Here is a 15936-nt window from a genome sequence, read left to right on the forward strand (position 1 = left end):
ACTGGAAGTTTCTCTGCTGCCCCTGGATATTTTCTCAAAATGAGCTACACTGGTACAAGCTGGTGGAAAATGACTTTGTCACAATGTCTAAACCACAAGCCATATGCTATGCCTGCAATTCACATGGGGCTCCTTGACCAATCTCTCCTGCACATACTTGCAAAAATCAATTCCTCAACTTAAATTATTTTATTTTAGTTACTTATACTATTGTATGTCTTGAATTTGCTTGTATTACTGATGTGTAGGACAAGTCCACTTTCGCCATGAATGATTGCCTAAGATACGCACCCGACTTTTAAAACATAAAATATAAAGTTGATCAAAACATGTGACTTTAGTATTTCTTATCAGGCAAAATACACTTTGTGCACATTAAAGTTTGAGGGGCACTGATGAAGACTAGATTGTAGTTTCCTCATCTAAAACAATGAGAATGACCAAAGTACCTACCTCACAGGTTTATTGTGAGAATTAAATGTGTCAATGTCTGTAAGGCATGTTACACGGTGCCTAGCACACATAGCAAATGCCAAAGGCATCTATATACACATTATATACATATAATGTTGGGAAATGTGGAAGTGAGGATATTGTTCTCTTTTAAATTGGTCACAAAAAACATATGCCTGGTATTTTACTCCATTTGAGGTACCATAATTTATGTAGACATCGAAAAACCATAGCATATTCAAAAGACAGTGTGTTGAGGAAAACTAAACTATGTCAGAAGAATGGTTAAAGAAACTAGGAGTATGTATGCTAGAGAAGAATATACTTATGGAAGACGATAACTGCCTGCACATTTTTAAAGGTTCAGACTAATTCTTTATGACCTCAGACAATTAAATGAGGACAAATGAAGGGAAGTTATAGAAAGATAGATTTCATTCAAAATAAGGAACAGTTCTAATTTCCTTGCAGCTAGATCTGTTCAAAGCAGAATGGACTTTCTTGTCAGAATGTGAGTTTCCTGCCCTAAAATGTCTAAGTAGAGCTTGATGTTCACCTCTTGGGGACAGCAACAGGAATTCATTACCTGGATGATTCATTACCTGTCTAAGAGGAGCCTCGCAACTCTGAGATGCAATTCTATGAATGATATAACTGAAGGGTGCTTAACCTTCATCTAGATTCTGGAAACTTCAACTTCATCTTATAGATAAGGGAATTAAGACATAGAGCTGTTAATTGGCATGCCTATGGTTATAATTTGGTGGCTGGTTGGAGCAGGTCTTTGGCCAGAATGCTGATCTTGTGAAATCTGCTCTAGTACTTTAACTATGGGTCTTTTTGTTGGGCCCTTATAATCACTAAATTAGTACCAAGCACCAAATACACTAACAGTGACCTCTAGATTTTGATACTTTAGATTCCTTTTGTTGTTGTTGTTTGAGGTAGAGTCTCACTCTGTTGCCCAGGCTGGAGTGCAATGGCGCGATCTTGGCTCACTGCAACCTCACTTTCTGGGTTCAAGTGATTCTCCAGCCTCAACCTCCTGAGGGGATTACAGGAGCCCACCACCATACCAGGCTAATTTTTGTATTTTTAATAGAGATGGGATTTCACCATGTTGGCCAGGCTGGTCTCGAACTCCTGACCTCAGGTGACCCACCTGCCTCGGCCTCCCAAAGTGCTGGGATTACAGGCGTAAGCCACCGTGCCTGGCCTGGATTGTTTTTGTTTTTTGTTTTTTTGTTTGTTTGTTTTAGAGCTTACCTTGGCTTCTATCTTGGGGAAAACATATCCTGAATCTTATAAAGTGCGGTAATTTAAGCCAGTTTTGTGTAGGAAATCTTTCTCTCGGCCACCATTGATCGTACCTTCACATTATGGCAGAGTCTCTCAAAGCAGAAAGTATTCATTGAATGCTAGTCCTTTGATATGCTCTCTGAAAAACAGTTCTGAGGATAATTACATTTGTAAAACCAGAACACTTAGCTGAGTTCTTGATGTTCCACAACATACAATAGCATATTAAAGAATCTTCGAAGTCCTGTAATACAGCCACTTGTTTAATTTGATATCAGAATTTCTTAGGCATTTCACCATTCAGACACTGAGCACCCCACACATAATTCCCTAATCTCTTATATAATAAACATTAATACTTTATAAAATCCTTTTTTTTTTTTTTGAGACAGTCTCGCTCTGTCGCCCAAGGTGGAGTGCAGTGGCACGATCTTGGCTCACTGCAACCTCCACCTCCTGGGTTCAAGCAATTCTCCTGCCTCATCCTCCTGAATAAATGGGACTACAGGCATGCACCACCATGCCTGACTAATGTTTTTGTGCTTTTAGTAGAGACAGGGTTTCACTACGTTAGTCAGGGTGGTCTCGAACTCCAGACCTCAAATGATCCGCCTGCCTCGGCCTTCCAAAGTGCTGGGATTATAGGCGTGAGCCACCACTCCTGGCCTATAAATGACTTTTCATGAAACTTCAGCTTTTGTGCCTAGGAAAGTCACAGCAAGGAACTTTGACAATTGGTTACCTAATTTCTTATGGGTTCTCTGTCTCTCTTAATGGTTCCTTGTTTCTCTTTTCCACATTTCAAAAGCAAGAAGAAAGCAACAGCAAACTTAGCGCTTTGTACAATTGATATATGAATTGTCCTCTACTGATTTAGTCCTTTCAAACCAAAAGACAATTATCTACTTAACTGTCAAAAGGGAATGGAGCTGTCCCATCTCCTTGTAGCCTTCTAGGTATTTTCTTCTAGAAATTATGTTACATTAAATAGGTCTTCCTTTGCCAAAGGTATAGAATGCTTACATACATGGTTTATATATTTCTTCAGTAAGAATTCTATAGGATTGTTCTACATATATACTGGACCTACTTGGAGCAGTATATATATATATTTTTTTCTCTTTTCTTTTTCCTAAGAATTAGAACCTGCGAATGGAGCAGTATATTTTAAAACCAATGTAAATATATGTTAGAGCTGAAAGTTGCTTAATTAACTAAGTAAGAGGTTAAACATCCATCACGGTTCATTATCACTGAATCATTGCTTCCACTAACAGGAGTATATTCTAGGAGAATTCAGGCACCAAGACAAGGCCAGTAGGGGTAACACAAGTCAGACTAGCAGCATGATAAGATCAAACTCCTTAATCTGACCTACACTAAGGTGAAGAAATATGACAGAATGATTGCCTTGTCTTTCATGGGCAACAATTGGTCTAGTGAACCCGAGACAGCAAAGGGCAAAACTGAAAATGAAATAAAAACTAACTGACAATCCGCTGTTTGTCAGATACTTCCACATATATTTTCTCATTTAAAGCCTCAAAATAAGGCTATGAAGAAGGTTGAGTTCTCATTTTACAGATGAGGTAGCTGAGGCTCAGAGAAGTTGAGTGACTTACTCCTCACACAGTTAATTGATTGCTAAGCTGATATTCAAACTTGGATGTTGTGATTTTCAATGTCGGTTCGTTCCCATTACACTCAAAGTGCTGGAATTTGCAAATCCAGCAAATCTTATCCCTGGGACTAGACAACAAACAGAAAGGTAGAGTCTCTTCTAAACAAGTGCTCACTCTCAATTATTTCAATAACTTAGCAGACAATATTCCAGGTGGATAATGTCAGAAACCAAATTTTTGAATGGAAAAGAGGCAGCGTTTTAGATGCAAATGGATCCTAGAGCCCTGTGTGTGGTCAGACTTAGCACCACAGTTTCCGTCTCTGTAGAGAAGCAACACAGCAAGAGAAGGCAATGTAAGGATTCCAAATTGCTAAGAGAATGAACTAATCAGCATATACGTACTCCTTATTATGTTCGTGTGGCCAAGTGTGTGGGGTGGGGACTGAAGAGCGACTGCAGAGTTGGAAGAACTCAGAGACTACAATTTCATGTCAGCATGGGGGCAAAGAATGGAGGGATTGGCTGTGATCGAAGTGTCAATAGTTAGAGCTGTAATCACAACTTCAGGAGAGATCAACACCTACTGTATAAGAGGATTTAAAAATCCAATAAATGAAGCTAAATGGAGCTGCTATACTGAATGGTGGCATAAAGCCATGGTTTACTGGCAACATAGAACATCATTGCATAATGGCTGAACACAACCAGCATGCTGCGTCAGGCAGCATGAAGCCCAGCCTGCAAAAAGCCAGAGAGAAGTTTTGAAGTGATTGACCAAGTTATATGATTTGCAGGTGCTTTTGTGTACTGTTTCACTGGTTGGTAACTTATTTAGAAGGTAGGGAAGGTTTGAACCCAGGCTGGCAATTATGCGACTGATTTTGAGTTTGGAAAGAAGCCATGAAGGGGTCACAACGTGCTCTGGAATCTACCGGTGACTTCCAATTTCTCTTTAAAAAGGGAATTCAAGGGAAAACTCAGTAAGTATTTTAAATCACATGTGTGTAATCATATTTAATGAACAGGTGGCTTATTGTAGAATTTATTTAGAGTATCACAGCATGTGAGTGTGCATATATATGTGTGTGTGTTTCCTTAAAAACATACAGGAATTATTGAAATTAATAGCATGTAGTCCTGTTCTGGGCTATAGCTGGCATGCCAGAAACAACAGTGCCATAGCTGTTACCACATTCTTTTCCTCAAAAGGGGAACAAATGAGCTTCTGTTGTTAAAGCCACTCCTTCCTGAATCACCATTTCAGTCTCTATCTTTTCTGCTGCCTGTCATATAAAGCCGTTTTAATTTAAAAAGCAAAATAAAATAGACAGCTATTTTAAGGCAAAATATTAAATATGAGAGTGATTTGAGCTCTGAGTTTGTTTTTAAATATTAAAATAGAGAGCCAGCATGTGGGTATTGTAAACAGGCGAAGCTTTAGCTCTCCCTACAGGCTTTTGTTACAGTAGCTGTCTAAGAGGAAGAGAATATTGGAAGCTGAAATCATCCCGAAGTGTTCATCAAAGAGAGTGATTTCCTTTGTCCAAGACAAAGTCACAAGCTGTTACCTGGGTTGACAGTGAGACAGTGCAAGTGACATTTATCACATTACTGAGGCTACAGAGTCTTTTTTTTTTTATTTAGTGATTCTCAGCTTTTTATTGGAAAAAAAGGAGAATAATAATAAAAACAACAACTGCAACGGCAATGACACAATCCCAGAAATGCTGGTGCTGCTTTCCAGTTTGCCCATGGTCTTTCCATAGCTTGGCTTTTGAGACTAAGGGTTATACCGGGGCTTCTGATTTGGGGTTGGACTCAGTATGGATTCTAAGTGGAATTACTGCAGAATGATCATCTATTAGCATAAACCCTTGCTAAAAAACAGACCAACAGCAAAGATTCTCAGTGAGCCTCTTATCTTAATAGTCATACATCAGCAACATGGATACCATCTAAGAAATGTGTTGTTAGGCAGTTTTGTCATTGTGCAAACATCATGGAGTGCAGTAACAGAAACCTACATGGTATAGCCTACACACACCTCGGCTATATGGTACAGCCTATTTCTCCTAGGCTACAAACCTGTACAGTACAGCATGTTACTGTACTGAACACTGCAGGCAGTTGTAACAAAACAGTAAGTATTTGAGTATCCAAACACATAAAAACACAGAAAAAGTACAGTAAGAACAGCTGTAACCCCAGCTACTCTGGAGGCTGAAGCAGGAGAATTGCTTTGAACCCGAGAGGCGGAGGTTGCTCTGAGCTGAGATTGCGCCATTGCACTCCAGCCTGGGTGACAGAGGGAGACTCTGTCTCAAAAAAAAAAAAAAAAAAAAATGGCATGCTTGTATAGGGCATTTACCATGAATGGAGTTAGTAGGACTGGAAGTTACTCTGGATGAGTCAATGAGTGAGTGGTGAGTGAACGTGAAGGTCTAGGACATTTCTGCACACTACTATAGACTTTCTACACACTGTGTAGTTAGGCAGCACTAAATTTGTAAAACAATATTTTTATTTCTTTGATAATGAATTAACTTTAGCTTACTGTAACTTTTTTATTTTATAAACTTTTTACTTTTAAAAAACTTTTTACTCTTTCACAATAATACAGCTTAAAACACAAACACATTGCACAGTTTTTCAAAAATATTTTCTTTCTTTATATCTTTATTCTATAAGCTTTATTCTATTTTAAAAATTATGTATTTACTTTTTAAATTTTTTTGTTAAAAGCTAAGACACAAACACACACATTAGCCTGAGTACACAAAATCAGAATCATCAATATCACTGTCTTCCACCTCCGCATCTTGTCCCACTGGAAGGTTTTCAGGGGCAATAACACACATAGAGCTGTCCTCTCCTATAATAACAATGCCTTCCTTCTTCTAAAATGTCTCCTGAAGGACCTACCTGAGGCTCTTTTACACTTAATTTTTTTTAATCAGTAAAAGGAGTACACTCTAAAATAATGACAAAAGTATAGTACAATAAACACATACACCAGTAACATAGCTGTTTACTTTCATTATTAAGTATTATGTACTCTATGTAATTGTATGTGCTAGACTTTTATATGACTGGCAGCTCAGAAGGTTTGTTTACATCAGCATCACCGCAAACATGTGAGTAATGTGTTGCACTACGACATTACGATGACTATGACATCACCAAGCAATCAGACTTTTTCAGCTCCATTATAATCTTATGGGATCACTGTTTCATATGTGGCCCCTCATTGACTCAAACATAGTTAAGTGGTGCATGACTGACTATATAAAAAATGAAAACCAGTTTCATAAGCACACTTTGGCCCACACCTCAAACCCAAAGGGAAAACTGTCTCCATATACTATTCAGTGTAGCACCAGTGGTGCATTGAATCAATAATAACAATGGATAACAATAATCAGTAATCTATAATAATAACAGCCATCATTTATTAATTATTTGCCCTTGCTCTTGGCTACACATTCAACTGAATAATTTTGCTTAGTACTCAAAATAATGCAAACACGTAGATGTGATTATCCTCTTTCACAGAAGAACAACCCAGTTCAGAAATTAAGCAACTTGCCCAAGGTCAGTCACCCAATGAATTCGGGCTGGAAGCAGAACTCAAACCCTGGACTGTCTGACTGCAGAGACTAGTCCATTAACCAATCTGCTGTACTGTATTATCTTTGTTAACTATTATATTATGCTGCTTTTGTTTTGTTTTGTTAAGAAGGTACCTCTAGGTATCGATTTAACAGACACTGTTGCTTTTTAACAGGTACATTTAGTATTTGTGGAGTGCTAGAAATGAACAAAGTATTTAACAGACACAGAAAAAATTGCTAAGAGAAATCTGGCAGATGAGAAACATACAAAGTAGGACTACGGAATATGGATGAGTCAGATAAAAAAATAAGTCAAAAGAAGGTGAGGGGAAGTAAGCTATTGAATTGAATAGGACATCCTGGATAACACCACCAGTGAGAGGGGTGAGGGGCACAAAAGATGCTATGATGAGAGGAGTCAGTATGGGGATAGACTGAAATAATGAATAATAGTGAAAAGACAAAGAAGAATTGTTTGAATTTTTTAAGGTTAGAAATTAGGGAGAATACTCAATGTTCTAATATTCATTTATTCCACAAACATTCCTTAAGTGCCAATTATAAAAATAGTAATTGTTTCATGCCTTCTGGTGACAAAGATTGAGGAAGAAAAACAGACATATAAACAATAACATGTCATGAGTGCTATGATAGAACTTGTGCAAGGTACAGTGAGGCAAAGAGGAAAGACTCATTAAAATTCTAGAGAGAATGCCAGTTAACGTCTATGTTTCATGGAAAATGCAACAATTTAATAGATTCTTGAAAGATAAGGAAGCTTTTGCCAAATGAACTGGGGAAGTGATATGGGAAAAGAAAGATATTTCGGGGAGGAAACAGGATGTGCAATGGCATGGGGGCATGGGTCGTGCGGGATCTGTGAGTAGTTTTGAACGGCTGAATGAAGCATTAGGATTTAAGAAGACTGTGCAGAGATGTAAGCCTAGAGAAGTAAGCGGGGTCAAAGTCATGGGGACTTTAAATGGGGAGCTGGTGCTGAGAAGTCACTGAAGAGACTATGAAAGACATCCATCATTTAAAAATCACCCTGGTAGCAATGTGGCAAATGAGTAAGGGGGCTAAAACTGAAGACAGGAAGACAAGGTAGGAAGCTGTGCAATACATGGTTGAAATAGGAAGAGAAACAGGTAGATAAATTCAACAGATTGAGCAAGTAGAATTAATGACTGATTGTGTACTGGGAGTGATTCTGTACCATATTTTGTAATTAAGCAATGGATGTTAGAATTGTGAATAAAAGGATGACTCTGCCACTTCCATATGGAAAAAGAACAACTGGCTAATTTTACACAAATGCTATTTTTCAACTTCTGTACTGTTTAGTGGTTAATACAGCTCTTGGTTCAAAATAATCCTACTTCTTCAAATCTATCCACATCTCCTACAATCAGAATTTTTGATACTTAACAGGACCTCAGTAGTTCTCTAGTCCCAAGCTGCTTCTCTATTGTCCCATCACCTAGATAAATAATTTAAAGGTGAAACTACTTATCAAAGGCAACACAGTAAATTAGAGGCAGGATCATGAGTAGAACCAGGTGACCTTACGCCCAGGCCACACTGAGTGCCCCTTAAACATGGACCATATGCTACATTTCCGCTTGGGCTCAATTCCGGGAAAGATTATAGGTAATCAGATGATTTTTGGGTTTCCGTAGTTGTCAGAAAATTTACATTCAAATTTAATATTCAAGTGCTATAATTTGCTCAACATGAGTGACTGAAAGCATCTATCTCTCTTCTTCTGTTCTATTCTTTTTTTTTTTTTTTTGAGATGGAGTCTCACTCTGTCGCCCAGGCTGGAGTGCAGAGGCGCAATCTCCGCTCACTGCAAGCTCTGCCTCCCGGGTTCACGCCGTTCTCCTGCCTCAGCCTCCTGAGTAGCTGGGACTACAGGCGCCCGCCATCACGCCCGGCTAATTTTTTGTATTTTTAGTAGAGATGGGTTTCACCGTGTCAGCCAGGATGGTCTCGATATCCTGACCTCGTGATCCACCCGCCTCGGCCTCCCAAAGTGCTGGGATTACAAGCGTGAGCCACTGCGCCCAGCTATTCTTAAGTACCTTACCTTGCATTGCATTTTACACTGCTGGCCACCCTTATGTCCTTTAGGATGGTTGATGGGAGTAAATTTATTCACTGTAAGTAAATAAATTTCTCAGCAATTAGTTTTCTTCTCAGCAGGAATATAACTCTGTCTTTTATGTTTATGTCCAACAATCTCATCATGATACTTCTGTGAGGTGGGAATGTAAAAATTTCAGGGGAATTTTCAATGAGCAGGAGAAAAGTCTGTTTAGGATGAACAAGGAGAAGCATTCGTGGAGTTGTGGCTCTCTAAAAGCTCTTTCGAAGCTGTGTTTGTCTTTGTTGAAGTATCACCAGGCAAGCCTCTTTATCCTAATGGCACTTGCTGCATATTTTGCTCTCCCAGCTTCTGCAGTCTCCCGCGGAGTCTTTACTAGAAGATTATCTTGATAATTCAGTCGTGCATCCTTCTCCCCACTCCCAGTTCAAATGTTTTTACTTTGATTAAATTAAAACAATCAGAGGAAAGTGTATAAAAGCCTAGAAACCTAGTACTTAACCTATACAATTTTAAAAAGGTCTAATATTATAGCTGCAGGAAAAGCATAGCAGTTCAAGCTAGAATGAAAGCAAAGGAAGGCAGTCTTACCAAGAAGATGTGATACATGATGTGACTTTTCTGCTGGAAGCAAGTGGGAACTTTGCTTGTAATATGTGTTATAAGGCTAAGTCCTAGAATGGAGACTGGAAAGCCTTCTTTTGTGAGTGGGTGGAGACTGAGGGCGGGAAGGAGAGGAGCAACTTCTACTGTAGGTTCAGCAGGGTATGCATTAGCTGGTTCTGGCCATTCCAAGTGAAGGTCATTGAAAAGTTGTGTGGGAGAGACAGGCCTGTGATAGCCAGAGAAAATACAGAATAAACAAGTAGCTTTATAAATGACATCATGTGCTGAGTGTATTTTATAAACTCATAGTCAGGACTTAGGGACTTGGGGTTTAACGAGTCTGCATGTATTTATGATGGCAATAGAAATAAATATTTGAGATTAGAATTAATTCTTGGATATAAAGTCACTGTAACCATGGTAAATATTAGTTGATTTTACAAGTAGTATAAGGAAGAGTTGGATTGTTTTGGAAATTGCATTCGCTGTCTGCTATGGTTGTGGCTTGGTTGGTAGCCTGAACTTCAAATTAAGCAGAAAGCATATCTTCATATCTTTAGTGCTTTAAATTTTTTTTAAATTGTGGCTCAGTACCTTTAATTTCACAACCTATTAAAACTATACACATAACAAACACATAAAAGTAAAACAAAAGTTCAGGAAACAATACTGTTACTAAATGTAATATATTTGGATTTTTTTCTATTCTTTTATGACCTATTACTTTTATTAAAATCTTGGTGCAAACCTCTAAATGGATTTCAAGACTCACCAATGGGCTGCAACCAGCAGTTTGAAAATCACTGCTTAAGGCAACTGTTGTAAAATCAGTCAACTCGACTAAACCAGAGAATCTACTTGATCCGAAAGGTAGAAAACTAAACAGATGTAGAATGGTCCCTCTTGATCATATGAAAGCAGAAGCAAGAAGTGTTTGATGGTGGGAAACTACAGAGAGGAAATTCTTAGTGGGAGATTTATTAGCTTTGTGGTCCAGGAAACATCATTCTCAGAGTCAGTATTCTACTTGATGATAGAAAACCCAGAGAGAGGAGGGAAACAATATTATTTTTCTAATAAAATATTGAATTGCTATTAATATGATTTTCTATTGCAATTATAATCTGTTGTAAGCCTGCTCTGCAGGGACTGAGCCTAATTCTCTCTTGTGCAGAGCCTGGCATCCTGTTGGCAGCCAGCGAATGTTTATTATGGGTAATAACAATAATAATACTAATAATGATAACTTGGTGATTAGAATCATTTGCAGTAACATCCAAAGCTAGGATTATAAGAACTTATTTCCTATAGCTTCTACTTTTATTCTCCACGGTTTATATTTTTTCTAATCATAAAAAATACTTTCCTTATTTCCCTTCTGATTTAGTCTATTTGGCAAACATTAATGTTTTTGAGCATTTTTTTTTCCTTATGGACCTCAAAATTAAATGTCTTCCCATTTGACTCCTTGTTTGTCTTACCAGAATCACTGATGAGGTCAACACAGCTAGAACAGGGAGATTCATCTGTTAACTGTTGCTGCAGAAGCCACAAAGAGAGCACAAAAGCGCACAGAACATCATTTTGGTGTTCGTTCTATAATAACAGCGTAAGTTACTTAATTTTCCCAAATTTTCAGTGATTTACTTATTTTTAAAAATTAAGAAACAGGAAAATTAAAATAAAATAAGACAGTGTGTGCTTTTTTCTCAGACTTTACCAAATTTTAGTTTCAAATTAAGGCTCTAATTCAGCAGGGGTATAAACGGAGAGAGGGGATGACAGAAGTAACTACCTGCCAATGGGAGGATAGGGTTACTTGAGAAATAAATGTGACAGTAGGAAAGGGAAGAGAAAACCTGGTGTTAAGGTGAACAGAGTGGTGGGAGAAAGTATGAAGGAAGTATTAAATATGGCCACAGCAATAGATAGGTGACCTGAGTACAAATCCAGGGAAAAGAGATGGAATAGAAGTGGAAAGGAATGGATTGTTAGTAATGGGATAGGGAATTCCAAATAGGGAGAAAGGAAAGGAGATGTAGCGAGAGATGTGGCTTTCTGGCTGTGCCAGTATGGAGAAGAATTTCAAGTTGACACCATCCTTTATAACAAAGAGATTAAATTAGTAGCTATTTGCTTACCTTCAAAGTTTTTTCCCCCTTACATTAATTATATGTATAAAATAACTTTAGGCCAGGAACCGTGGCTCATATCTGTAATCCCAGCACTTTGGGAGGCTGAGACAAGTGGATCACCTGAGGTCAGGAGTTTGAGACCAACCTCATCAACATGGCGAAACCTCATCTCTACTAAAAATACAAAAATTAGCCAGGTGTGGTGATGTGCACCTGTAGTCCCAGCTACTTGGGAGGCTGAGACAGGAGAATTGCTTGAACCTGAGAGGTGGAGGTTGCAATGAGCCAAGATGGTGCCACTGCACTCCAGCCTGGGTGACAGAGGAAGACTCCATCTCAAAAAAAAAAGAAAAAAAAATTTAAATTAAATTAATTTCCTTGCCCGAGTAAGTATGTTGTGCTTCAAGAATTTTACACATTTTAATACTATGCCCAATGTTGTCAGTCACTCCTAAATAGTACTGTAAAACCAAATTTATTCTTTTTAAAAATCTATATAAATTTAAATTTATTCTTAATTAAGTCTATTAACTATGGCTTTCCCTCTTAGTTGATATCACATTCAATTAAAATTCAGGTTATTTAGTGGAAGAATCACAATCTTTCCTATTTATATTTTTATAGAATGGGAGATCTGATCCAAGCCATGGCATGGATTGAAGGTAGTGTAGGGTATAATGGTTAGGACAACTGGCTCCAATCTTGGCTTTATCCCTGTCTAGTTGTGGCACTTTTAATAGTTTCCTCATTTGTAAAATAGAGGTAATAATATCTAATTCAGAGGGTTATTGTGGAGATTAAAATAACAACGATGAAAGCAACATCTTTAGCATAACTTTGCACATCACAAGAGGCCAGTAAAACAGTACCTGTTATTATATATTCATTAGAAGACTTCGGGGGAGGGTATTTATTAAGATAGAAAAAACAGCTAGGAGATTACAGTTTATTTTACTTTTTAAATTAGGTACATCTGCGACATGTGTGCATTTTGGCACCTGTCTCACAGACCCAATAAGGAGGGTTGAGGGGGTTAAGGTAGAGTGGAGTAAGTAGTCACTATCACAGGCAACATCTACATCACTGCTTTCTCCTACCCATTGGATATGGAAAGCTGATTTAAACATCATGACATCTACTGCTCTTTATGTTAAATAAACCGAAGCCTTCCATAAATTAAAATGATTTTATTATGCAGTGTGACACAGGGTTATCCAATATGCCAGAGAGGTGCAACTGAGTCTGTTGTCAGGGGAAAGTGCAGGTAGGCTGTGTTCAAAGCTGCAAGTACCGTGTCAAAAAAGTAAAAGCCCTCTCTGTTTAGTAAATGCATTTGCTGAGCCCTAATAAACTAAGAATGGAAAAAGGTTAATTGACAAAATGATACTTGTCTAATGCTGTCCCAAGCACTGCACTCAGGCAGATGTGTGCGACAGGGATCCTGCTGTGATGACAAGGATGATTATTGTAACTGACGCTTTTTGCCCTCAAGGGTGTGTGACTTCTAGAAGCTTTTCACCCTGGAATCTCACTGTTGGCGCTAGAGCCAATCCAAGAAGGTTTACAAAACATGCAAATATATGTGGTAAGGCAAGGCCACAGATTGACATGAGTTTCAAATGCCAATGCTGTTGAAATTCCACTTTGCATTCACTACTTTCATTTACTGAATTACCCATGTACCAGACACTGTGTAAGAGCTCTCTCCCTATAGCTTATTTTATTCCCACAAAGATTCAGTGAGTTAGGTGTTAGTCTCCTACAGATACAAATAGTGAAACTGAGGCCATCACAATACTGTGATTACATTGTGCTTTCAGTTTCCCAAAGCAATTGATTATATCAATATATTAATCCAACTTTTTCTTTTTCATGGTTTGTTGACTAATTTACTGATACAGCTAGGGTCCTAGACATGGGTCTGATTCAGCTCAGCAAATAGAAAAGGATTCCCTTAAACCTGTTGCTATGATTTCCACTGGAACTATGAAGGGCAGCCACTTAACTTTCCAACTGAAGAGGATGGGGAAACCCACACCTTTGCTTTTCTAATTCTTGGGAGCAAGACTGAAATTCCCTGGGAAGAGCAACAGATTTATTATGGAGCTTAGAGGAGATGGTGTTGTAGGGGAGAAAAAATAATTTTCTCCTCTACCTTTCATGAGAGCATAGGTGGGACTCCCTGTAACAAGAAACAGATTTAAAAGAGAAAAACAAATAGAAGTTTAATAACATGTATATTTCCTTTATATGTCGAAGATAACTAAGAGAATTGAGTGCATCTCCAGATCTCAAATAATTGTCTTACACATCAGGCTTAAATGCCATGTTCCCTGAAACAAAGATAGAAGAAGGTAGGGAAAAGGTTTGTTAACCATAAAGCAATGGTAAGGTTTATTATGAAGACTGAAGTCCCCGACTTTATTTTCCATTGACTGAGACTCTCTAGTGATTTAGTCTTCCCTTACTTCCTGGTGCAGAGAGGGAGACACACTCACAAATGGAGATTTTCTTGATAGATGTAAATTTCACCTACGAAAGGGCAACTTCTCAAAGCTTCTCCTATGTCTGCAGTTTCTTAAAATAACCAGCTCAAAATAATCCATATGCCAAAAAAGTGTATTTTGTGTGGCATATTCTGGTTTTCTACAGTCGTATTTTGGGGGGAGTGTCCTGAACCTCATCAGTGCTGTGGCTCTGTGACTGTCTAATGGTTGAAATAAGAACAAATCAAATAGCAAACCTACATATGAATGCGTACATTAAAGTGACACATAGTACCTTCCATAAATAGTTACATGCCCATTGGGTCCTACTGGAAAGCAGAGAATAATCATGATTTTTTTCAGAACTACTAAGGTTGTTAGCTGTGATATAAACTAAACAGAATAACAAAAACCCTTTCCAAGTAGAAACTAGTTCTATTTTCATAGTCATCAGAGCAAGGCTCTTAAAACCTAAATGTCTCACAAGTACCTTCTAATGGGTTTATTGCTTTGTTTATTCTGCTTAGAGCAAGTCAGGGGGCAATTTGCAATTTGCATCATTAAAAATCTTTTTTGAAAGTGTGTTGACATTTCAGTTTCTGGTTTTGAAGTGCATTAAACAGCTCTCTTAATGTGTACAGTGGTCATCTGTCCAGACACTATGGACACATAGGCATTGTCACATTCCATGGATACATGGTAGATGTATGGATACATCTACCCACATTAATATGCCTGCCTTTCCAAATGTACATTAGCTGTGGTTATTTTGATCCCTTTTGCCTAACTATTTCTAGATGTTACTTTCAGATACCTCAGACATAATGGTTCACCTTAGGTCTTTCTAATCAGTAGATGGATATTTACTTTATTCTTAAACATTCTTCTTTTAAGTCAGACATCTTTTTTTATTCCCTTTCCTCCAACATACTAAAGACAAAATTCTCCACATTTATCCATACAATTGGACATATCTCCCAGAGTGTTCACTTTCCCCAAGCACTCTTCCAAGAATCATTTTCTGAGTTCCCTTTAGACAAACTAAAGGGCTCCTCCAGGTAATAAAGCGTGACTAGGAACACAGAAAAAAGCAAATGCACATTAAGATGTATAAAGTAGTCATTGGTAAAAAGAAAATTAAAGAAATTGTGTTGGTCATTTTATTGTCTCTTGATTTGAATACATATCCTATGTAGTATATATAGTTCAGATTTTAACATAAACTCCTTGAGTTACACTGTCTTTCTCTGTTTCCACTGAATAGTGAAGAGGCTTCGTTGTCAGGACACTTTGCCTCCAGTCTTGAGAACAGAATGGAGGGGAAAAGTACACATAATTAAAGATCTGTCACCAATGCCCTATGAACTGGAACAATTGGACAAGCCATTTGCCTTCTCTGAGGTTCCATTTCCCCAGAAAATACATACATACATACATACATACATACATACATAAACAAATAATAAATTTTGTGATTTGTGTGTTGTCAAAGCAAAATTGCGTGGAACAAAACAGGCAAGGAAGTTTAGTAAAGGCTATTGCAATAAGGGATAGAGACAAGAATAGTCTTCATGAACTCAACTCTTCCGAAAGAAAGCCTGGGAGAGTTTTTAGG

The sequence above is a fragment of the Hylobates moloch genome, unplaced genomic scaffold, assembly GCF_009828535.3.
Source record: "Hylobates moloch isolate HMO894 unplaced genomic scaffold, HMol_V3 SCAFFOLD_5, whole genome shotgun sequence".
Lineage (NCBI taxonomy): Eukaryota > Metazoa > Chordata > Mammalia > Primates > Hylobatidae > Hylobates > Hylobates moloch.